Here is a 23,861-nt window from a genome sequence, read left to right as displayed (position 1 = left end):
GAATCGGGAGAAGCCCCACACTCAGGGCTCAGCCACCCCGGGGGCTTTCACTGCCCTGACAAAGACTTCTTGTTTAAAATAGCTGCTGGGAGCAGAGAGCAGGGCAGCCCGGACTTACTCTATCTTTACGTTTCCCACACTCGAGTAAATTACCCCAAACTTCTTTGAGGCATTTTTATTTCCATCTGTCTGACTGCTGTGTGGCCTGGGGCTGGCTGCCTCGTCCCAGCGGGCGGCCTTGGCAATGGCCTGGGTCCTTCTCGCCTGTCAAATGGGGGCTGCCGTGGCTCCTGACTCCTGGGGAATGGATTGTGAGGCCTAGATGAGTGCTACTGCTTCTGCCCTCGCCCCTCCTAGAGACGGGGACCCCGTGAACACCCACGTCAGAGCCCCCACCTCATCTGCACTGAAAACTGACGTCCCCAGAGGAGCTACAGGACCCCGTGGAATCTGCACCGTCCCCCCTTCACTTCGCTAAACTCCACTTAGGCAGCACTGGCCCCTCCAGGGCTCCGCCGACACCCAGGCCACCCCGCAGCAGTCAGGAGCACCCTCCTCCCACGCTCCACGGGGCCCCACCGGCAGTCTTCAGTCCCTGCTCACACAGCCCCTTCCGAGAAGCCTCCCCCAACCTCCCTAGACAAAACCAGCCTCGCCCTGCCTCCCTGACAGGTCACCCCCTCCACATGCGCTTATCACCCTGACATTTTGTATACACCTCCTTATCGATGTACCGTGTGCCTCTCCCCACGAGGTCAGCACCACAAGGGCAGGGCCTCCAGCTCTCTCGGGCACTGCTGGATCCCCAGAGCCTTGTACAGCGCCAGGCACACAGTAGGTGCTTAATAGATACTTGTGGAATGAATGCATATTGAGTGACGTTCCCAAATTAAATTCCTGTCCTTGCCGCTTGTTAAGTCCTTTTTTCTCACGCCCCCTCTCACTGACCTGGTTTCCGGGCCAGACAGCGCAGATGGGATAGGGGTGGCAGGTGGAGAAGGGCAGGAGCTGGAGACAGTGGGGATGCGGGGCTGCTTCCTGGCACTGCTGAGGCTCAGCGAGGGGTCAGCAGCCCCCCGTCCATCCCATCCATGTCCCCCCAAAGGAGCCTGACCCCTGCCCTTTACGGGCCCCTTCCCTACAGCTCCCACAGGAGATCAACTCAGAGACAACAGGAACCCGTGGAACGACAGGCAATGACGTGTGGGGATTTCAGGAGAAAGGCCTTAAAAAGACACTAGGTGAGAGTGGAGGGAAACAATTCCCTCATTCGCCACTCATGTCCACGTAAGTAGGTCCAACATTTTAGGAGGTAACTTGAGCAAAACTGCTAATGTGGGAAATGTACATGCTGTCTGAAGAATTTTTCCTGCAGAAAGTGCCTATGCTGGTGAAGGAAGGTTCTAGGGCAGGGTTTTGCAACCTCTGCACAACTCACATTTTGGCCCAGAGAACTCTGCTGAGAGGGGCTGCCCTGTGCACTGCAGGATGTTTAGCAGCGTCCCTGGCCCCTGCCCACCAAAGGCAGGAGCAACATCACCCCCAGAGCTGGGACAGTCAAAAATGTCTTTAGACAATACCAAATGTCTCCTGGGACAAAAGCACCCCCAGTGAGAACCACTCTTCTAAGTACTGTGCCCGGATAGCAAAAGATGGGAAACGAAGCTACAGGCCAGACAAGGGGTCTGGTATTGTAACTCGAATGAGCTAATGCTTTACCACGGGGCAGGCCCTCCTGTGCTTGGCACATACGAATGTAATTCTCACAGGAAAGATAAAGAAACTGAGGCACAGAAGTCAAACAACTTGCCTGGCCATGGGGTCCTGGCTTCGTCACACACTGGGCCGCATGGCACCACTTCATCACCTCCCTGAGCCTCAGTTTCCTCCTCTGTGCAACAGGAAGAGGGCGGCTCATGCATGTGATGGGCTCAGCGCAGCACCAGCCCAGGGAGAGGGTACGTCACCTCAACACAACACAACACGGCCGTCCTGGGGACAAAAACCACCTCGACGTGCCGACACCAAGACCACTGGCGCTCAGTGCCAGAGGCTCACTGCACGACAGAACACCCCACGTGACCCCTTTTCTGAAACACTAAAATACAGACACCACAACACCTCAATTCTACCATACACTTATTTTCTCACCTTGCTGTTACTGCAACCGACGTGCATCTTGCAACCCACCTTTAAATTTCACCTGCACTGTCCTTTTCCAAAAAGCAGTTACACAGTCCATGAAGGGTCTTACACGAACAGTGCCTGAGACTTGAGGGCACAGGGACGTATATGTTCGAAAAAACACCAGAATGAAGCTGTGCCCAAGAAGGAACCGAGGCAGAGTCCTGCGGGCAGGGGCCAAGGTGGCCACAGAAGCCGACACCACGTTCTGGTCCCGGGCCCACCACCTGCTGACCGTGTGACCTTGGGAAAGTCACTTCCCTTTTTTTCACCTCAGTTTCCTCATCCGTACATCAGGGATAGTGATAGGACGTGTATCTTAAGGACGGTGTGAGGATTAAATGAGTTAATCCACAAAGCCCTGGAAACAGAGCCTAACACAGCAATTGCTCAATGCTCAGCCATGTCTATATTCTTTTCTGATGGGGCCATGAGGGGACGTCATATTCTACATCATACATTTCTGTAACATGGGAATTTTTACCTATTCCACCTTCTCAGTGACAAGGCAGCGTTAAAGACATTTTTTTTCTCTCCTAAACACCACACACTCCCCCAACCACCCAACCACCCCCATCCGTCTACTTGGAGCACGTAGGTAAGGAGGCAGGCTGAATATGTGGGCAGGCTACAAAAGAATCTGGGGTAAGAATAAGCAGTGGAACAGAAGTGCTTCTCCTCCCTGCCCCCCTGCACTCCTGCTCCATCGTGCCACCACCCAGGGCCTTGTGGTACCCCCAGAACTCAGGACAAATATTCAAGTCTGGCTACGTGCATTCTGCACCCAGCATGCCACACTGCAACCACAGCATCCCCCCAAAAACAGTTCGGTCCTTCCTTCCCCTACTCAGGGGTTTTTGGGCTCCCAGTGCCCATGAGATCATGTCCAAGGCCCATAGGGAGAGTTCACCTGGCCCAGCCCATCTGCTCGCCAGTCTTATCCCCCACCCACCCAGCCACCCACCCCTTCCTCCTCCTCTCAGTCCCTTGAAGAGTCTCTACTCTCTCACCCAAGGACCACCTTTGCACATGGTGTCCCCCCGACCCAGCACACTTCTTCCCCACCTTCACCTGCTAAATCCTGCTCACCCTTCAGGTTCCAGCTGAAAGGCTGCTTCCTCAGAGAAGCCCTCCCTGATTGCTCCCTCCCTCAAAGCTCATCCTTACTTCCCCTCACAGCAGTTACCCCGACTGCTCAGGCCCTGGTACCACGACCTGGCGGATGTTGCCAAAGGCAGGGACGGGTCTGCCCTGGTCCCCAATGTGTCCCCAGCACCGGGCCAGGCCCAGAGCGGGAAGGTGACAAACATTTGGGAAATCAATCGAGGAACTGAATTCCAGGGTGGGAGTGGCAAACCAAACCACAGGTTTTGAGCCTAAAATTCTGCCAACTGAAGGTAAAACCAAGCATCCTCCCTTCATTCATTCCACAAACATGTACTGAATCCTGGCTCTGGGTCAGCACCACTCTGGTCACAGGGAGGTAGCAGTGACCAAAACAGAATTCCCTGCCCTCGGGGCGTTTACCTGGGGTGGTGGTGTGAACAGACATTAAAATGAATAAGGAAATTATAGCACAAACCCAAAGGTGCCAAATGTTATGGCGAAATTAAAGTAGCCCCCGGAGGGTTAGGGTCTGGGAGGCCTGGAGTGCAGGGTCGTGGGAGAAGGGCTCACGGAGATGGTGACACCCAAGCACAAGCCTGAAAGGGTCGAGGGGGCCAAGTGCTCCAGGTCAAGGGCAGAGCCAGGGCCAGGGAGGGGCCCGCCTGAGGGACAACTGTGACTTCCACGGAAAGAGAGGCAGATGTGGCCACAGCGGACGGTGGCCTGGTGGTGCCGGCCTCGGAGGCTGCTATAGGGCTGTGGCCTTTACTTGGGGTGAGATGGGAAACCGCCAGCTCGAGGGAGAGGCTGGAGGTGCAGCATATGGAAACCCCTGCTCCAAGTGTGGGGGCGGGTGGGGGGCTGAGTGAGGCAGGGGCAACATCCCTGACTTCTTCTCCAGGAGTTGTCCCCAAAATAAGCCCTGTGCACTGGCGCAACACCCCATCACCCAGCTCACTTGGGAAACGCATGGACCCTCATTTTACAGATGAGGGGCTTGGCCTGAACCTCCTCCCACTCCCTTCTCTTGGCTCCCCCCCCACACACAACCCAGTTACCCTCCCTGGTACCTGCAGACCCAGGCTGCCCCTCCAGGCTGCCCCTCCAGGCTGGCTCTGGGAAGCGCTGCTCCACATCAGCACTGTCTGCCTGCCCCCCACCCCTGGGAGCGCTGAGGCAGGGCCCACCCATCCCCACAACATCCCTGCCGGCTCCTAGGGGCAAGCAGGCTGCAGGCCAGAAGCAGGGCTCATATTTTTTGAGCGTTCACAGAGTGCCAGGCCTGGCCAGGGCTCACGTTCACCTCACAGCCACCCTGTGAGGTAGATGCTGCCATTATCCCTGTTCTTCAGAAGAGGAAACTGAGGCCCAGAGAGAGTGAGTCACATGTCCAGGGTCACACGCAGGTGAGTGCAGGAGCTGGGCTGCATCAGAGCAGGGCTGTCCCACAGAACCTTCTCCAGTGACAGAAACGTGCCTGCTGAGCACCTGAACTGGGGCTGGTGTGACTGAGGAACTGAATTTTTACTTAAATTAAAAATTAAACAATTTAAATTGATGCAGCCACACATGGCTAGTAGCTGCCGTAGTGGACAATGCAGACCTGAAGGCCCCGGAGCCTGATGGCGGGAGGAGGGTGGGGGTGAAGTGGGTACCATGCAGGCTTCGTGACTCTCAGGTGCCCAAGGGGGCCGGGTCACCCCAGGCCACCAAGGAGAAGCTCCCACACTACACAGTCTCTCCTGCACCCCGACTCCGCTCACCTCAGAGACCTGGAAGTGGCCCAGAGGCCCAAACTCATATACAGGTCGAGGTAAGGGGTTGGTCAACTCAAATCCTGACTCTACTGTTTCTGGGCTGCAAGACTCTGAACCTCAGCCTACTCATCTGTAAAATGGGATCTTAACACCAACATGACTGAGCACTGGCTTATCTCAAAAGATACATGTTTTGACAACTCAGGGTTGTCAAGGGGACCCCAAGAAATGTGCTCTGCATGCAGCTGGGGATAAAGCCAGCAGGTGAGAAGACAGCTGCACTTACAAAAAGACGAACCCCCAAATCAAGGGCCATCCTGAGCCTGGCAGCCAGGGCTCTGGAAACGGCGGCTCAGTTTATACTGTCATTACTCGGTTATAAAGGAATCATCCAGATGACTCACAATGTGCTTACGTTAACTTTTCGAGGACATCATCTACATGGAAACACATACTTAAAAAAAGTCGACAACTCACAGACACCACCCCAAAACACATGTGCGATTCCCGCCCTGGGAGGGCAGGAGACACAGCTGGGGGGCCCAGTGCTGGGGACCCCATCTTGTTCCTTCCCTCAGCCACCACCACCGCCCGTCCTCTACCTCACAGGTCCCTCCCCGCCTGCCCTCCCTGGCTCCAGGCCCCCACTTTGGGGCCCCCATGTGCCTCCTCCCCACCAATGTCACTCCCTGCTCACAGGCCCACAACTTTGTCCCTCCTCTTTGGGGACACAGTCCTGGCTCCTCACCACGGCCCCCCATCCTGCTGGGTTGGGCCCTGCCGCCCTCCTCCTCCCCGAGCTCCTCACACAGGCCTGGCTGCTCCCACACCCTGGCCAGGCCTCCTTCAGGTCCTCAGGGCTAGCTTTCGTGTCCCCCCTCAGGAGCCTTCCCCAGCCCCTCTCCCTCCAAGGCAGCTAGCTCTTCACTCCTGTCCTCCGCTGCTCGGACCTCGGAGGGCACGTGCTGCTTCCCCGCCACCTCACTAGACAGAGAGCCTCCCACGGGCAGCTAGAACCACACAGGCCCGGAGGGGGCACTGACACCCATCTGGTGAATGAACAGAATACACGAGTGACCACAACCAGCACCCAAGGCCCGGAGTCCTCTCAGAGTCAGACCCCAAGGCAGCGGGAAGGGGTGGCCTGCCCCCTCCTCCCTTCCCCGGTCCCTGGGGAGCACCCCAGGGGATGAGGACACCCACCTCCCGAGTAGGCATAAGCGGGGATAAGCCAACCACTCCGGGACAATGGAGGCCTACTTCTGCCAGCTCCGTTGGAAAGGGAAAGCACAAAAGATGTCCTCACAGAGCAACTCTGCAGGGACGCCGGCCGCACTACTCGTCAGAGGCAGGGGAGCTGTCATGAAAAGGCAGACTAGGGACCCCCGAGAGAGCTGGGTCCCAGTTCCAGCCCTGCCACTCACTAACCAAGAACCTCCTGGTGCCTGTCTCCTCACCCGGAAGATGGGGACAAGAGGAGCTGTGAGGATTTCCTGAGAGCAGATGTATAAGCTCAGGGCTGTGCCTGAACAGGGAGGCTGCTACGTTAGCTGTTCAGAACAATAACGCGGACATCACCTGTCTCTCTGTGCCTTGGTTTCCTATCTACCAAGTGAGGGGGACGAGAGTCACCTCAGAGGTTGCTGGGAGCTGGTGCAGCCTGGAGCTGGTGCACCCCAGCCTCTCTGCTCTCAGACCTGCCACCCCGCCCCGGGCCCTGAACGTGCACCCACACTGCCAGCCAGCAGGCCGGGGCTGGCTGCCCCCAGAGCCCCTTCTCTGCTCAGGTGCCCACCCACACCCAGCCTGACTCAGTCTCCACAGTGGCGCCTCCTCAGCAGCCCAAGCTGAGTCCTCCCACAGCCCCCAGAGAGCAAGGTGCCCACCTTCAGCTCCGCAAATGGCACCTCGGAGAGATGAAATAAGGCACTGCACAGCAACCGAGACACGAGCCAGGAGCAGAGTTCCCATCCACGGCGGCTGCCCCCCAGCCGGACCACTAAGCCGTGGTGGCCTGAGCCGCTCCAGGCTGGGTGAGGGCAGGCCAAGGAGCCACCAGACCACAAAAACTGTGAAGCCCGGCTGGGAAGGGAAAAGGCAGGGAGGTGGGAGGGCAAGGGAGCTGTGGCCGCCCCAATCCCAGTCCGTCAGGAAAGGGCCCACAACGGGGCAAACCAAGGAAAGTCGGCCTCACCCTTAGAAACAACATCTGCGGATGAGCTTCCCAGGCAGTCCGCTGGGCTCCAGGAACTTTCTGCAGGGACCTCTGACATAGACGGAGCCTCCCCGTCTGCTGGCCCCAGCCTGCTGTCCCTCAGTCCACGCACCCAGCCCGCCAGGGCCCTGCCATGGTGGGGGCCGGGGGTGAGTTGGCAGCAGGTCCCGCCCCAGGGGGCCAGGCTGCGATCCCACCCTCACGCGCTCCCTCCCTCCTGGTCCTGCTCCCAGGCCCGTGTCCCCGGCTGGGCCTCTCAGCTGGGCCTCTCGCTGCTTGGCTGGCTGTCCAGGAGAGCCTGCCTCGGAACCACCCCAGCGTGCGGCCTGGGGGCCCAATGGCGGAGCCAGCCGGAGGAGAGGCCAGGGCAGGGGTGCCCCTCGGTCCCCCGGTGGCTGGGACATCAGCCGCAACAGATGCTCCTCCCCATCTCCCTGAGTCCCAGGGGCTTTGGAGACCCCGGGAGGTTTGCTCTGAGAAGCCCCAGGACAGCAGCAGCCCCAGTTCCTGTTTCCTCCATGAAGTACTTAGGCGCAGGGTAACACGCAGGAGTGGAAGTAACCCTCACCGACAGTTACCGGGGCCTTCAGGTGCCGGCGGGACTCTGCGCCCAGACTGCCCGAACTCGGATCCCATCCCCAACACTTCCTGGGTGGCGGCATGGCACAGGTTACGGCGCCTCTCCGGGCCTCAAGTTTTCACCGCTGTAAAATGGGAATCTGAGTAGATTCCTCCTCAGTCTCAAGGGTCCTCTCCCAGATCCTCCCAGGGCTCCTTCACCACATTCCCAGCTCTGCTCAAATGCCACCTCCTCAGGGAGACCCTCCCTGACCACCCCAGCTAAAATAATCATCTCCCCTCCCTCTCCCCATTTCTTTTGCCTCACTAATATCGCTCAGGACCTGGACTCCCATCAGCCTCGCAGCTGTCCGGTGAGCCCACGAGGCCTGCACTTTCTAGGGCAGCACCAGGAAAGCCGCAGGCCCTCCGGCACCCAGGCTGAGTGGAAGGCAGAACCGCACAGACCGTTTTTTATCAGGTGTTCTGTGGTTCTGCATTGTTATTCGGTATTAGCCCAGCGCCTTGGGTTGGAAGGGAGGGGCAGAAAACCAGCCCACTGAGCTGCCTCTGCCCCCCAACTTTCCCTAAAGGTAACAGCGTGGGCTCCTGGGAACACCTGGGAACACCGAGTGAAGCCGCAGAAGAGGGAGGCGACCACTGGGGCCTTTTTTGGCTCTAAAGCAGCGATTCTCACTTGGTGGGGGGAGTGGGAGGCGTGCAGAACTCCCTGACCCGTGCCCCCGCAGGACCCTGAGACCCTCCTTCCAGCAAGAGTCACCTTCCAACACCCTAAATCCGACCAGCTTACTCCCACTCAGACTCCATACTCCTCGTTACATGGTCCACAAGGCCTGAGTTCCCAGCCCCTCTCAGCCTCCAGCCTCACTCCCCTCGCCCCCCACCTCTCCCTTCCCCTCTCTGTCCAGCCAAACAGGCCCATGTCCGTCCTGCACCTCACCAAGCTCGGGCCTTGGGACCTCGGCACTGGGTTCCCTCTGCCTGGAAGGCTCTTCCAGCTCGTCACGTCCCACGTGATTGGCTCATCTTGTCATTCTGGGATCAGCTCAAAGGCACCTGCTCGGAGGCCTGCCCGTACGCTCCAACCAAAGAAACGCTGGTCAGTCTCTAACCCCGCACCTGACTTGAATTCACTGCCCAGCACCTCAGCTCCAAACTGCTCCTTCTTCATTCACCCAATTGAGTTCGTGAGGGCAGGGACTTGGCCGAGCGCACTGCCTTAGCCCCAGCACCTACAGCAATGCCAGGCATGCAGAAGGTCCTCAATGAACGGTGGTGGATGGATAAGAAACTTTCTTCAGCTCCGCACCACCTCAGCATCAAATCCACACTCTCACCCAGACCCCCGAGGTTCTGCCACCCAGCCCTGCCAACTCCCACAGGCAATGCTGCTGCTACAGCTTGCTCATGCCAACCCTTCATGCCTCGCAGTCTTCAAACACGCTGTTCCCTGGGTCTGGGTGAAGGCCCTTCTGTCACTCCCAGGGCTGTGGTGGGGAGCCAGTAAAAGCACAGAGAGGACGGGGATTTAGCATAGAGCCTGAAATCTAGAAAGGCTGAGAATTTCTACCTGGGAGGGACTTAGGGGCAGCAGCTACCTGGGAGAGGGAGGGGTCTGGAAGCTGCTTTCTGCCAGTTTTTACTTGATTTTATGTCCCTCCCCCCTTCAACTACTGTTTTTGCAAATGGAAAACGGAGATGCTAATTTTGGCCCCACCTTCCTGGTGTTATCAGACAAGGCTCCGTGAACTGCCAAGGGCCTTCCAAAGTTTAGCAGAAATCCCAAGAATTACAACTCTAAAATATATGGAAGGCTCACCATGTGTCGGACAGTCTTGTTAAACAGAACGGGGAGCCTGCACTGTGTGCTCACAGCTATGCCACCAGTTAAAAAGGCTCCCCACAAATTAATCCATTTAACTGTCACAATAACTCTATCAGGGAATTATCATCATCCCCACGAAACAGATGAAAAGAGAGCTCGGAAGGGTTAAGGAACGTGCTCCAGGTCACACAGCTGGCAAGTGGCAGGTGAACCCTGTGCTGGGACTCCCCAGTACAGCTCCTTCCAGTGGGGGAGTGGGGGGGCTGAAAACCAGGACCGGATTCCTGGATCGGGCAGGATATGAGATCTTTGAGGGGGCCGTGAGGAGGACAGATGCCTCAGTCTCAAGGCATCATAATTCTGACTGCTGACCGAGCGTTTACACAGCACCAGGCCCTGTTCTAGACGTTTCTCATGCATTAATTCATGTAACCATCACAACAGCGGCCCCCTCAGGGGAGAGGGTGGGTAGGAGGTAGGTGTTCCAAGTCCCACCATAAAGAGGTGAACATGCAGCCCATGGTCCCAAGGCCAGAATGTGAAAGCACCAGGATTTAAACCGAGGCCAGCTGGTGCCAGAACCTGCACACATCCCCATGACACCATCCTGCCTCTAACACATGCAACCGTAGCCCACCCCTGCACGCCTCTCTCACCGTCTCGGCACACACTGGGCTCAGGGTTAAAAGATGCTGGACCACTGTCCTCTGCAGACTGCTCACCCCCTGAGGGTGAAAGGAGGGAAGGAAATGCCCAGGATGCAACTGGCAGGGCACAGGGCAGTGGCTCCAAGGGGACAGAGCCTGGGTCCTGGTGAGCAAGGAGCGCGTGGCCCCAGGGAAAGGCAGACCTGGTTCAAGGGGCCCAGAGACCTTGCACCAGATAACTCCTTCTCCGAGCCACAATTTCTGACTGGGCAAAATGGACACAAACTATCCACCCCCGAGTGCAACAGGCTGTGCAAAACCCCAAACCAAGGGCTGGGCACAGAGTATGTGCCCACCAATGGAAGCCACTCTTGACGGAAGGATCATTGTGAGGCCAAGCCCACCAGGGGTTCACACCCCAACTCGACCACTTCCAGCTGTGAGATCTCAGGCAGGTCACCTCACTTGACAGAATGTCTCAGTTTCCTCATCTGTAAAATGGACATCAACCTACCTACCTCATAGAAATGTGTAAAATGGGCACAACCATACCTACCCCGTAGGTGTGTTTTGAGATTTAAATGAGATTTTGTGTGAGAAAGACCTGTCCCATGGCAGGCAATGCTCAATAAAGAGCTAGTCGCTAGCTGTGGAAAAAGATTTGCCTCTCTGAACTTGAGGTTCCCCTTCTAAAATGGAGATCATGACAACAGTATCCACCCACTAGGATGTGAACATTCAGCGAGTTAATCTAGGTATCGGTGCGTGGCCTACAGAATGTGCTCAATAAATGTCACTCATCATCTTCATGATAACTGTTTTTATTCCTGATGTGAACCCCACACCAGGCAAACACTCTAAAAGTCAGCAGGAGAAAACCAGAGGACCAAATCCCTAATGGAGAAAAAGTCCACAGAGCCACTACTGCCTCGCAGAGTCTCAGGGACACTTCTCTCCAGGAACCATGGCCCCTGGAAGCCAGTCAGCTTGGAAGCTGACAATGCGCACTGCAGACCAAGAGAGACTGTCTCCCCTTTTGACCACATTACCATTCAACTGGGTCCATCAGGGACTGCAGCCAGCCCTCCAGGAACTCCAGTCCCAGGGCAAAGGTTATGGGGCAAGCCAAGGTCACAAGCTGGTCAAGTCTGAGGCCGGCTGCTCCACCAACCGCCCACCCAGCAACCACACTGAGAAACCAGATCCGTGGGGGATCTGGCTGTCCCGAGCCCTTCAGAGTGGCTTTCCTCCCTGGGCCAAACTGGGTCAGGGGCATCTCCTCCCCGCCCCCCTCCCCAACAAATCCCCTTGGCCTATGCAGAGAGGAACAGCTGGGAAAACAGCTCTCGGCCTCACTGGCCTCACTGTCGCCTAATGGGGCAACCAACTGTTATCACCCGCTGGGGAACGTAAACATGATGGACTGATAGACTGGTAACCAGGGAGACACAAACAGCCTCAATGGCCGGGGTCTGCAATGGTCTGGGTTGGCGCATGGCCCCAAGGTCAGGTCAGGACTCACCTCCAGAAGCTCCCCTGGGAAGGGAAGAGTGGATAAGGTTGAAAGGCAGGCCATCGGAGGCCCTAATTACTCCAGCCCAGGCCTCTTGGGGAGCCCCAAGCAACCCCCAAATGAGAGGAAGGGGGTCCTCAGAATCCCAAGGATTAAGATGTCCCCAGCCACGTCGTCATGGGGGAGAAGTATCCGGCCGAACACTCCTTTTTTCCAAGTTTTAAGCAGATCCTGGGGCACAGCTCCTCAAATCCAAGCCCAGTACCCCCTTCCCTACCTAATACGGAGCACTATGGAGCCTAAAACTCAGAAAACTTCACGCAGTAGTTTCTAAGACACCCCCCCACCTCGGAAGGAAGGAAAGTACTTGTCAGAGGGGTGTCCCACATGCCTTAAAATAAGATGAGATAATCTGAGAGGGTTCTGGGGTCAACAGGAGGCAACGCCAGGGTCCAAAGCACCCCAGGAACCATCCCAGTTCCCCTCAAAGTCATTAAGTTCCACAAAGGGTGAGTCCTCCCACCTACCACAGTTCAGTGTAAACCCCCAACTCCCACAAACCAAACACAGGAGGCATAAGCCCCTCCCTATCACACAGCATTACAGCTCTCCCAAAAAACGCCCCTAAATACCCTCTTGGGCTGCCCCCCCATCTCTCAGAGAATATAAACAGCACAACCCTACTCCTGACATAGCGCCCCCCCCCCACCCCGGCGGCCTCAGTGGTATAACCCAGACGACCCTACCGGCCACACTTGGTACCGCCCCCTCTCCAAAAGAAGCCCCCACCCCTCTAAATACACTCCAGGAACGGTTCCCACAGGCTCAAAAAGGTACAGCCCCTGCACTGGGGAGGGCGCGCCCCCTCAGTGGTTTAGCCCATGCACACCAGACACGATCTCCCCCCAACTCCCAGTGGCTCAGGTTCGGTGCCCGCACACTTGGTATGCTCCCCCTGCCGCTTCAATGGTACGGTCCGCCGCCACCGCCCCCGGCCCCTCACGGCTGCTCCCACCGCCCCCGCGCAGCCGCCCCCACTCAGTCCGCGAAGTGGGGGGGAGGGGAATCGAGGACCGGTCCCCGTCCAGCGGGCACCGGTGGTACGGCCCAGCGCGGCTCCGTGGGGGGACCCGGACGCGACCATTACGGGGGGTGGGGGGGCTCGGGGACACGCGCTGGCGCTCTCACCTGTCACCGGCGGCCGCCCAGCCTCTCCGGCGGGGCTCTACTCCCGCCCATTGCCACGCTGCGCTGGCTCAAGCTCCTTGTGTTCCCCGGCAGAGACAGCGGCAGCGGCGACGCCTTCTCCCAGCCAGGCCCAACGGCTCGCGCGGCGCGGCCCCCCCCGCCCCCTCCCCCCAGTCCCCGCTTACCGCCCCCTCCCACCCTTGGCCGGAAATACCGCCTTCTCCCGCCACAAGCCGGAACTGACGTCCAAAAGCAAGCGATGGACTCGCAGAGCGCGAGAGCGCAAGCGCAGGGAGGGGAAAGCGTTGGACTCAGAGCAGGACGCTAGTGTACGGTAAGCAAGCTTGGGCCTGTGTGGGCAAAGGGAGGGGCCTCGCGCAGGCGCGGGGACGGAAAGGGGACGTAGGGTTGCGCAGACGCAGTGGCACTCCGGAGCCTCCTTTCCCTAAAGGCTAGCCGCGCTGATTAGTTCCTGGCCGCCCAGGTCCTTGTTTGCATACGCTTTAATCTCATTTTAGTCGGCTCTCATCTTTACACCCTTAAAGAGCACTGGAGCGGGGGTTAGGAGGGGTACCTTGTCCGTAATAGTTAAGAACTCAGGCTCTAAAGCCAGACAAACAAAGCCAGATTTTAATTTCCTCCTTGCTGGTGACTAGGGGCAGAAGGCTTGGCCGCTTTCCGTGTCACAGATTCTACATCTGCAAAATGGGAATAATCATATCTTGTCACTGGGCTCTTGGACTTTTGATAAACAGAATCCTTTTTTTTTCAATCGGACATTCTTTGACTCCAAAACGTTAATGCTACCGGTCACCGTGTATATAATTCAATTAAATATGGGAAGTAACTTTTTTATGGAGTACTTGGACTTACATAGGCCTTAAAATCGCCCTGCAAGAAAAGAATTTAGCACAGATCCTGGCCCATGTATTAGCTAGTGTGCTAAACAGTGGTGCGATATACAGCTCCCAGTTCCATAGGTTGGAGAGTGGGGGGACTGCTGCCTTCTAAATTTGGATTCCAGTATGCAGCATAGTTTGGCAAGTATGCTTTGGTTGGTGAGAAAAATGCTTGGCCGGCAGTTGAAGATTCCTGGGTCCATCTCAGTTTGCAAAAGTGCCTTAGGCACATCCCACCCAGGGCTGGGACTCAGTTTTACCAGAGTTAAATCTAATACTGGAACTAGGCCTTTGCTACTGGGTTTCCAGCTTGGAACTCCCTGCTCTGTATTCCTATTTCGTGGTCTGTCCCCTGTGTTGATACTTCTGATGGATGCCTCCCCATCACTGTCCTGACCGTTTTAGTCCATTACTGTCTGGGGACAGGTCTGTCTCCCCCACTGCACAGAGTATCCCATGAGGGAAGAGACCAAGGCTGTTTTGGTCATAGCTGTGTACCCAGCACTGCCCAGCAAGGGCACAGAGTGGGCTCTTGGGGGATGTTTGTTTGAAGAGCTAGTTCTTCTGCTCTGACCCAAATTCAAGGTTACTGTGGCCTACCTTCTTTGTTCCCCTCCCCACTGAAAAGCCCCCAGCCCATTCCCCAATTCTCAGTCTCCATGGGCTAAAACAAATCCCTGCCCATCCTAGGGCACATGCTGGAGTGGACACTGAGATCTCACTGAATCTTCCCATGTGCTTCTAAATAAATTCCTCAGGGCACAGCAGTCAAGAGTAATGGCTTTCAAACTGAGACCTTGTACACACATTGTGTAGGTACTGTATAATGAAATGAAAGTATCCCCAAATACCATTCACCCTTATGTGTGTTGCAATCTGATTCTTAATATTTTTTTTCAGTGCTGTTTGGCACCTGGCTGAACTGATTTTTTGACCCACACCTTGCAGTTTGAAAAACACTGGTCTAGGGCATTGACAGCACTCACTAGCTTTGGAGATGGGCAGGCCCAGGTTCTAATCATGGTTTTGCTGTGTCCTCATCAAAAGAACTCCACTTATCTGAGCCTGCCCTTCCTTACTGCAAAAGAGTATTAGAATTTATTTAGCAGTTGTTACGGGCCAGGATGTTGCTCAACACGCCCCTCCCAATGCTGTCCTGTCTCTGTTAACTCAGTCATCTCAGAGGAATTATCCCCGTTTCCCAGAGGTGCGACAGTATGTTAACGGGGTTTGCTCAAGGCCCCAGGACAAGTAAGAGATGCCGGGGGGATTTGAACCCAGGCTCTGATACCGGAGCCTGTGCTTGCAATGCATACCATGCTGGAGGATGGAAACTACTGGTCCCACTTCGGTCCGAGTTGATTTGACAAGCCACTTAGGTATCCTTTGGGTCCCTCAGTCTCTTAATTTTGACATCAAGGGGGCTTGAAGAGAAAATCTCCTAAAACCCCAAGTCAATCTCTTCCCTCTATGCCAGGGTTAGCTTCAGAGAGTCAGTGGCCTCCCTGCCCACAACTACATAAAAATATGGGCACCACATACACTTTTCTGGGGAAAGGAGCCAGTACTTCTCATCTGAAGTCTGCTCAAAGCCCTCAATTCAGAAAAAGGTTCAGAATCTTGCCTTGAGGAATTGGGGGGTGGGGGGCATCTCCTCAAAGACCCCCTCTATCCCCAGAGAGCAGAAATCAGGCCCTGGAGTCCATGGGCCCTCATGGAGTTTATATGGGTTTATATGGGTTCATGACAGTGATTGGCCAGGCCACGTGGACCAACCATAAGGGACCTCTTAGCATCCCTGAATAGAGAGCTTCCACTCCACCCCCACCAGGTCTGGGGTTCTACCCATGGCCGTGGTGGAGGAGACCATGAGAGGAGACCCCTCCCTGCCATATAGACAAGGGATGAGCAGGAGGAATCAGAATCCTCTTCCTTCATCCTAAGCAGAACATTTTCTGGCAATAAAGTCCATAGCATCGTTGATCAGTTTCTCAAAGAAGTCTAGAACAGTTAAAAATATATGGTTTTTATTTTTGTTTAATATATATATATATAATGTAGCGTCTCACATTATAAATGTTGAAATAATGTCTTTGATTCCCCCAGAGAGAAGTTACTAAGGCCGGCCCCAGATGCTACTGTGTTGGGAAGAGCCTTTTAGAGTAAGTTTATGCTTGGCAGAAGTACAGATACGCCTCAGGGATTCTGGAAATGTTGGTTCCAATTTCCTTTTTTTCAAATATGTTTCTTTCAAAATTGTAGTAGAAGAGTCCATGCACATTCAACTTTTTAACACATTGGCTATTTCCCAAAACGTTTAAGTGCTAGGTTAACGCACTTTCGCACAGACCTTGGGATGAAGCTGCTTCTGCTCTCAGTGCTCAAATCTGAGCACCTTGCCAATCTACTCCAAATGCGTGGAGGGCTTCCCATCCCATGGGGAAGAAAAGCCAAAGGCTTTAGCACGGCCTTTGGGGCCTGTAGGACCCGCCCCTGCCCATCTTTCTGACTTCATCTCAAGCTACTCTTGCCTTTCACCACTGTGTTCCGGACACACTAACCCTATCCCTCCAAAAAGACAAGCTTGTCCCCACCACAGGGCCTTTGCACTTCCTGTTGCCTGATCCTGATCTTTTCGTGACTGGCTCCTTCTTGAGCTCAGTTTAAATCCCACCTCTTTAGAGGGGTTTTCTTTGACTACCTCAAATTCAAAGGAGCAACATTGTCACTGTATCTTTAGCATATTTTAATTCTCCACCTAGCGGTCAACAGTACAAGGTCTTTTTGTTTAGTTTGTAATTGTCTTCCCCCATTGCCAGAATATAAACTCCATGAGGGCAAAGATGGTGCCTTGGGCACCACTGTAATTCCAACACCTAGAGCAATGCTTGGTACGTGGCTGGGACTTAGGGAATCAATAAATGCTTGCTGAATGAATAAATGTGCTTTTGATTAGGATGGTTGAAGGTCTGTACTGGTCTTTTATTTCAGGTCTGAATTTGTCTAGTCACAGAGTTGAACAAATAATAATAATAGTCTCTTAACCATCTTTGAAAAATTCCCACATACCCAGCACAGGCTAGGAACTATATCCAGGACCTCGTTAAATGCTCTTTGACAATCTTGCAGGTGGAAGCCCCTGTACGTCCTATTTTGCAGGAGTAAACCTAGACCCAGAGAGGGGAAGCCTCTTGGCAAAAATCACTGGGGCAGAAGGTTGCGGCACCCAGATCGATTCCCAGAGATGTCTCAGGCCAGTGCCTGCAGCACAGGACTTACCTGTGTGGGTCCAGATTTGAGATACAGCAAAGTCCTATCTTATGCAAAGGTAAAGCATGTGGATTTGAAACAGCGAGATATGTAAAACACAGTTTCCCACACTATTATGAAAAAGTAAGATAATGCAAGTACTGCCCAATCTTTATGTCATTCAGCAGCTGCTCCAAGGGTGGTTTAGAAACTCGATTCACCCTCTTTCCGCAAGATGGCGCCACATGAGCTGGCCATCCCTCCTATGACTTGCAGGCATCAGGTCTTTCTTGAGCAATTTGAGAGAAGTTTGTGCTGTGATTTGAACATTCCCTGTTAACATTCACCAGGAAGCTCTCACACGATGTCTAAAAGTGCAGTGTGTGATCCTGAATTGGATCCTTAGCCAGGAGGAAAATGGCAATAAGGAACATTATTGAGAAAACCGACAAAGTTGGAATCTGGACTGTGGATAACATTATTTTGTCCATGTTAAATTTCTTGATTTTGATGGTTGTACTGTGGTTATAAGAGAACGTTCATGTTCTTAGGAAATACACACCGAAGTATTTCAAGGTGTAAAGGGGCATGATGTTCTCCAACTTAACTCTCAAGTGGTTCCAGAAAAACAGTATGCATGTGTGTATGTATGATGGAACAATGTGGAGAAGGGGAGGAGGAGGGGAGAAAAGTAAACAACTGGCAAATCTGAGTAGAGTACACAGGAATCCCTTGTACTATTCTTACTACTTTCCTCTAAGTTTGCAATTATATTAAAAGCGTTACCAAAACAACTCTTTTTTATAGCCTTAAGAGTGTCGTTGCAGGGTTCTCCAAGTGGTGGTACAATGCTGGTGCTAAAAATCTTCCCTGAAAATCCTCAATTTCATCGAAAAAAATTAGATAACAATACTCAGTGCCAGGCACTGTTTTAAGCCCTACACACAAATTGAATCATTTAATCCTCACAAGTATTCTATGGGGAAGGTGCTATTATTGCCCCCTGTCTTAGTGAAGATAAGACTGAAGCACAAAAAGGTTGAGTCATTTGCCCAAGATTATACAGCTGCAGCTCTTTAGCGCTTAATCATCACATTAATATGGAAGGCCAAGTGATTGCCAGGATGTGCTGTGCTTGTCCTTCAGGAGCAAGCATTCTGCAAACTATGAGGGGGGAGAAAAGGCAACTTTAGAGCAAAATTATGTCCAATTAATGTAGGTTTGTGTGCACTTCAACCTGACAGTCAACCCTATAGAAAAATCAGACTTGAACTATGCAAGGTTTAACCAAAATAAAATATGGAAGATAAACTGGCTGGTGTGACTGAACTTACTAGCCATTAACTGTGGAGGAAAAATCAGAATGTTCATCAAACAAGCCATATTTTTCTCAATATCCACTTTTAAATACACAAATGGCATAAGTTCAAAATTACAAAACATGGGTACATACCTTTTGACTTTGTGATTTTACTCCTAGGTATTTACCCTGTGGATGTGCTCATGGGAGCAAAATGTGACATATACACAAGACACCATTAATGATAGAAAAAGCCCTGGGACCCACTGGCGGTAGATTGAATCGTGTCCCCCACAAAGATATGTTCAAGTCCTAAGCCCGGGTCCTGTGGGTGTGAACTCATTTGTCATGGGGTCTTTGAGAATCATCTGAAGATGAGGCCAAAATGAATCAGGGTGGGCCTTAATCCCTTATGACTGGAGTCCTTATAAGCAAAGGACATTTGGACAAGGAAGCCAGTAAAAGGAGGAGACAAAAGGAGACATCACCATGTGATGGAGGCAGAGATTGATTGCCAGCAAGCCAGCACCAGAAGGCTACAGATTTTGGAGAAGGCATGGCCTGCCAGTACCTTGCTTTTAGACCTCTGGCCTCCAGACTGTGGGCCAATGAATTGTTTAAGCCAGTTTGTGGTATTTGTCATAGCAGCCCTGGCAAACTAAGGCGCTGTCTAAGTGTCCATGATAGGACTGGTTATACACATCATGGTACATCCACACAAGGGAATACTATGCAGTCATTTGAAAAGGAAGCTATCTCCAATAAGTATAGGAAAAGATGTCCAACATCATCAGTCATAAGGGAAATGCAAGCCAAAACCTCAATGAAATAACCACTTCACACCCTCTAGGATGGCTATCATTAAAAAGATGGGCAATAATAAGCATTGGCAAAGATGTGGAGAAATTGGAACCCTCATATATTGCTGATGGGGGGAAGGAAAATAGCACAACTGCTTTGGGTAATAGTCTGGCAGTTCCTCAAATGGTTAAACATACTTACCATATGATCCAGTAATTCCACTCCTAGGTACACACCCAAGAGAAATGAAAACATAAGTCCACACAAAAACTGAAATATGAATTCTCATAGCATTATACATAATAGCCAAAAAGTAGAAACAACCCAGTGTTCATCAACTGATAGATAAACAAAACGTGCTATATCCATACAATGAAATATTTGGCCATCAAAAAAATGAAGTCCTGATACATGTTACAAGATGAATGAACCTTGAAAAACATTACACTAAGTAAAAGAATCCAAACACAAAAGACCACATATTGTATAACTCCATTTATATGAGCTTCCCAGAATAGGCAAGTCTACAAAGACAGTAGATTAGTGGTTGCCTAGGGCTGGGGGAGATGGAAGAATTGGGGTGTGGGGGGGGGGGATTGCTAAGGGGGAAGGGGTTTCTTTTGGAGGGAATGAAAATGTTCTAAAATTGATTGTGGTGATGGTTGCAGAACTCTGTGAGTATCTTAAAAGCCACTGAATTGTTCACTTCAAATGGATGAATTATATGGTATTTGAATGTCTCTCAATAAAGCTGGTTTTGTTTTGTTTTGTTTTGTTTTGTTTTAAAAAGAAACTCTGTATGTACTGATATGGAATGATTTTCAGGATATATTAAGTGAATAAAGCATAGTGCAAAACTATCATACATGCTGTCATTTGAGTGGAAATATATAGTTATATAAATGAACACAATGTTTCTGGAAGGATACATAATGCCCCAATAACACTGATTGCCTTTGGAGAGGGGAACTAGTTGGCTTAGGGATCCAGCATAAAAGAAAGAATTTTTTGAAAGAAAGAAAGAAAGATGGAAGGAAGGGAGGGAGGGAGGGAGGGAGAGAGACAGACACAATGAACATCTGCATGCCAGCTACCTGGTTTAAGAAACCATTACTTGGGAAGATGTTCTTTATATGTTGTTAAACAAAACAAGTAGGTTATAAAACTCTATGTTTTATATGAGCTAATGTATGTAAAATGCTCTTTTGTGGGAATCTGTATATATTTACACACATTTTAAAAAAAGAAGAAACCATGACTGTACTGTTGAACGTGTGCCCCTCTCCAATCCCGTCCCATCCCACCCCTCCCCCAGAAGGAACCATTGTCCTACATTTGGAGTTTATCATTCCCTTGCATTTTACACATTTACTACACATTTAAATATCCCTAACCAATATGCATTATTTGGCATATTTTAAAAGTTATATGTATTCTTCTGCAATTGGCTTTATTCACTCAATATTTTGAGGTTTATTCATGTTGATAACGTGCAATTTAGTTTACTGCCATTAATGTATATAATATTTGGCGTATTTTCCAAGATAGCCACATGCTCTTCTTACAATGAGACACTGACCCTCCTCCCGTTGAGAGGTGGGGTCTATAGTCCATCCCTTTGAATCTGGATGGGCCAGTGCTTATGGCAGAGGGAAGCAGAGTGACTTCCAATGCTAACTTAGAAAAGGCAACACAGTTTATGCTGACTCTCTGGAGAAGCTCCCTCTTGGAACCCAGCCACCATATGTAAGGAAGCCACATGGAGAGGCCACGTGTAGGGATTCCAGTGACAGCACAAGCTGAGGTCCCAGCTAAGTGCCAGTATTGGTTAACCACCAGACATATGAGGAAGCTTTGAAGAGGACACCAGCTCCAGCCATCATTTTATTGCAAAAGCATGAGACACCCTGAGCAATTAACAGTCAATGCCCACAACCATAAGAGATAATAAAATGAGTGTTGATTTAAGTTGCGAAGTTTTGGGGTGCATTAGGTAACGAACAACTGTGCCACAATCCATCCATTCTCTAGTTGATGGATATTTGGGTTGTTTCCAAATTTATCCTATTACAAGCAGTGCTTCTGTGAATATTTTTGTACATCTCTTCGGGTGCATATGGAAGTTTCTTCAGCGCCTATACCTGAGAGGGGAATTGCTGGGTGGGAATATGTATCGTGTTCAACTTCACCACAAACTACCAAACTGTTTTACAAATGGTTGGTACCAATTTATATTTCATCAGCAGAGTATAGTCTCCCATGACTCCAAGTCTTCCCCAGAACTTGGTATTTTGAAACTAAACATTTTGCCAGTTTACTGGACACAACAGTCTTATTGTATGTACCTTTGAATTTTGTACTGTATGCATGAACTGATCCAAAATAAATATTCAAGTGTACATTAATAAACTACTGCTTTCCTGTTTTAAACATGTTTTATATGTTGGGGTTCCATATTAAGATTTAATTTTTTAAAAAGATGTTACCCCCCAGTAGCAAGAAATACATCCAGTGCCCCCATCTCAGTTTCCAATACCATTCTCCAATAAAAGGAACCAGGGCTCCTTGGAGAAATGGCTGGTTCTAGGACTGGGGCAGAAATTATTCAAGATGAGCCTGGAGCATCTTGCAGTGCCAGCAAGTAAGGAAGTACTAAAAAACAGCAAAATACCCCCCACCCCCCAAAAAAAGGGTGGGTGGGTGGGTGGGAATGTCAAAGGGACACAGGAGCCAAATGGAAAGAGCTCCCAATGACCAATGCTGGAAGAATTTGAGCAACAAAATAAAGTAGTATTGGATTATAACCCAAAGTATAAAATAAATATAAATATCCATGAGTCCAAACTGATATAAATAAGTGATTGAATACATTAGTAAATGGGGAAGAAGAGACGAATCTTATATGTGAAGAATTCCAAATAATTTATGTAGCTCCTCTGGCCTCATTCCTTAGGTGCGGGCTTCACATGTGACTTCCTTCCAGAGAACACAGTGAGGTACGTGGGAAGGAAGAGTAACTTTTCAGGGGAGAAACGTGACAAGCACAACCTCAGCCAGGTGCTCAAGGTCAACCTCAACAGTAAAGGCCATGTTGACCGTAGGACCCTTGATACGATGTGATGAAAATGGCACTTCACCTCTGAGGCCTTCCTCCAAAACACACAACCCCAGTCTGGATCATAAGAAAAACACCAAATTCCAGTAGACCAACATCCTATAATAGACCTGACCAGTGCTCTTCAAAAATGTCAAGGTCATCCAAAACTAGGAACGCCTGGGAAACTGTCACAGCCAAGAGGAGCCCTAAGAGGAGAAGATAACTAAATGGCATGTGGCACTCTGGGTGGGATCCTGGAACAGAAAAAAGACACGAGGGAAAACTGAGGAATGCTAAACTTGGGACTTTAGTTGGTACAATCGTACCAACATTGATTCATTATTTGTAACAAATACCACACTAATGTAAGATTTAATAATGGGAAACTACACTTGCAAGTTATTTGGGAACTCTCTTTACTATATTCTCAGTTTTTCTGTAAATCTAAAACTGTTCTTAAAAAAAAAAAAAAAGTCTATTAGGAAAAAATAAAAGAGGTGCTGCATTGTTTGAAGCTCGAGCAGCCCTGGTTTGGAGTTCACAAAGCTGGTAAAGTGAAGTGTGGGAAAACGTCCCCTCCCCTCCAGACACCCACAGGCCTTCGAAGGCAGGTCCATGGGAGCAGCACCCACCAAGAAGCTCAGATCCCCACAGGAAGGGTCAAAGTCGCTGCAGCTCAGCTCCGGGCCCGTCTCCGCAGCACCAGGCTCACAGGCACTGGAGGAAGAGGCGGTGGGACCGGTGCTGAGAGTTCCCATTTCGTTTTTGTACCACTGGCATGAGCTACCAGGGATAGTTGATGTGTCTGATGGTAGTTCTGCCCAAGACCACCTTCCAAAGACAGCCATCTGCGGGGCTGGCTCAGATCTGGCTCTGCAATTTGGCCACGAGCCCTGGGCTCTCTGTGCCTCCATTCCCACCTTTATTATGGGAGAATAGGAAGTTCCTGCTTTTCATGGTGTTGCCCTGAAGATTCAACCAGTCCCTCAGCTTAGCAAAGTGCTTATTTAGTACTTCCATTCAGGTGGTGGCCAGGAGACATTAGCTTTCCCAACTAGCTTTCTCCAGTGGTCTCCAACTGGAAGAGTCTAGATGTTTTTAATTCCTTTCTGGAAGGGAGTAGTGAGTATATAAAGTCACCTGGAGGATGCTAATAATGTTGGGGGACAGCCTAGTTCAGATTTGCTCTTGATCCATGATCAGTATTTGTGCCTGAATTATATAATTGGAATTCACATTCATCCCTTAACTGATCCCACATGAGAACAAAGTTATTCACTGTGGCACTGCTTGTAATGGCAGGAGATTGGAAAGAACTGGAATCACCTTCGGGAGGGCACTGGTTAAATAAACGAGTCCCTTAATATGCATGTGTGCTTTCCATGCGTACTGTAAGTTCCTCTGCTTACGTACACGTATATAAGATACGCACACGTCCACACCCTTCTCTGGAAGGGCTGCAAGAGAAACTGGCAACTTCAGTGGCCTCTGGGGAGGAGA

General features: G+C 51.4%; 1 protein-coding gene and 1 long non-coding RNA gene across 4 annotated transcripts in view; one reads left to right on the top strand and one right to left on the bottom strand.

The window, feature by feature from the left end:
* Window positions 1-13,154, bottom strand: part of AKT2 (AKT serine/threonine kinase 2) — a 44,528-nt gene extending 31,374 nt beyond the window's left edge. For all 3 annotated transcript variants that reach the window (XM_037819255.1, XM_037819259.1, XM_037819258.1), the window contains exon 1: window positions 13,016-13,154. The gene's annotated coding sequence lies outside the window, so the exon portion shown is untranslated. The remainder of the gene's footprint in view (window positions 1-13,015) is intronic.
* Window positions 13,155-13,201: 47 nt separating this feature from the next.
* Window positions 13,202-19,831, top strand: LOC119521217. Its single transcript, XR_005214315.1, has 3 exons — window positions 13,202-13,349; window positions 16,021-16,076; window positions 18,644-19,831. It is a non-coding gene; the product is annotated as an uncharacterized LOC119521217 (long non-coding RNA).
* The last annotated feature ends 4,030 nt before the right edge of the window (window positions 19,832-23,861 follow it).

This window comes from Choloepus didactylus, chromosome 27, assembly GCF_015220235.1.
Source record: "Choloepus didactylus isolate mChoDid1 chromosome 27, mChoDid1.pri, whole genome shotgun sequence".
In the NCBI taxonomy this organism is placed as follows: Eukaryota; Metazoa; Chordata; class Mammalia; order Pilosa; family Megalonychidae; genus Choloepus; species Choloepus didactylus.
The sequence above is the reverse complement of the archived record's forward strand: the minus strand, read 5'-3'. Positions and strand labels throughout refer to the sequence as shown.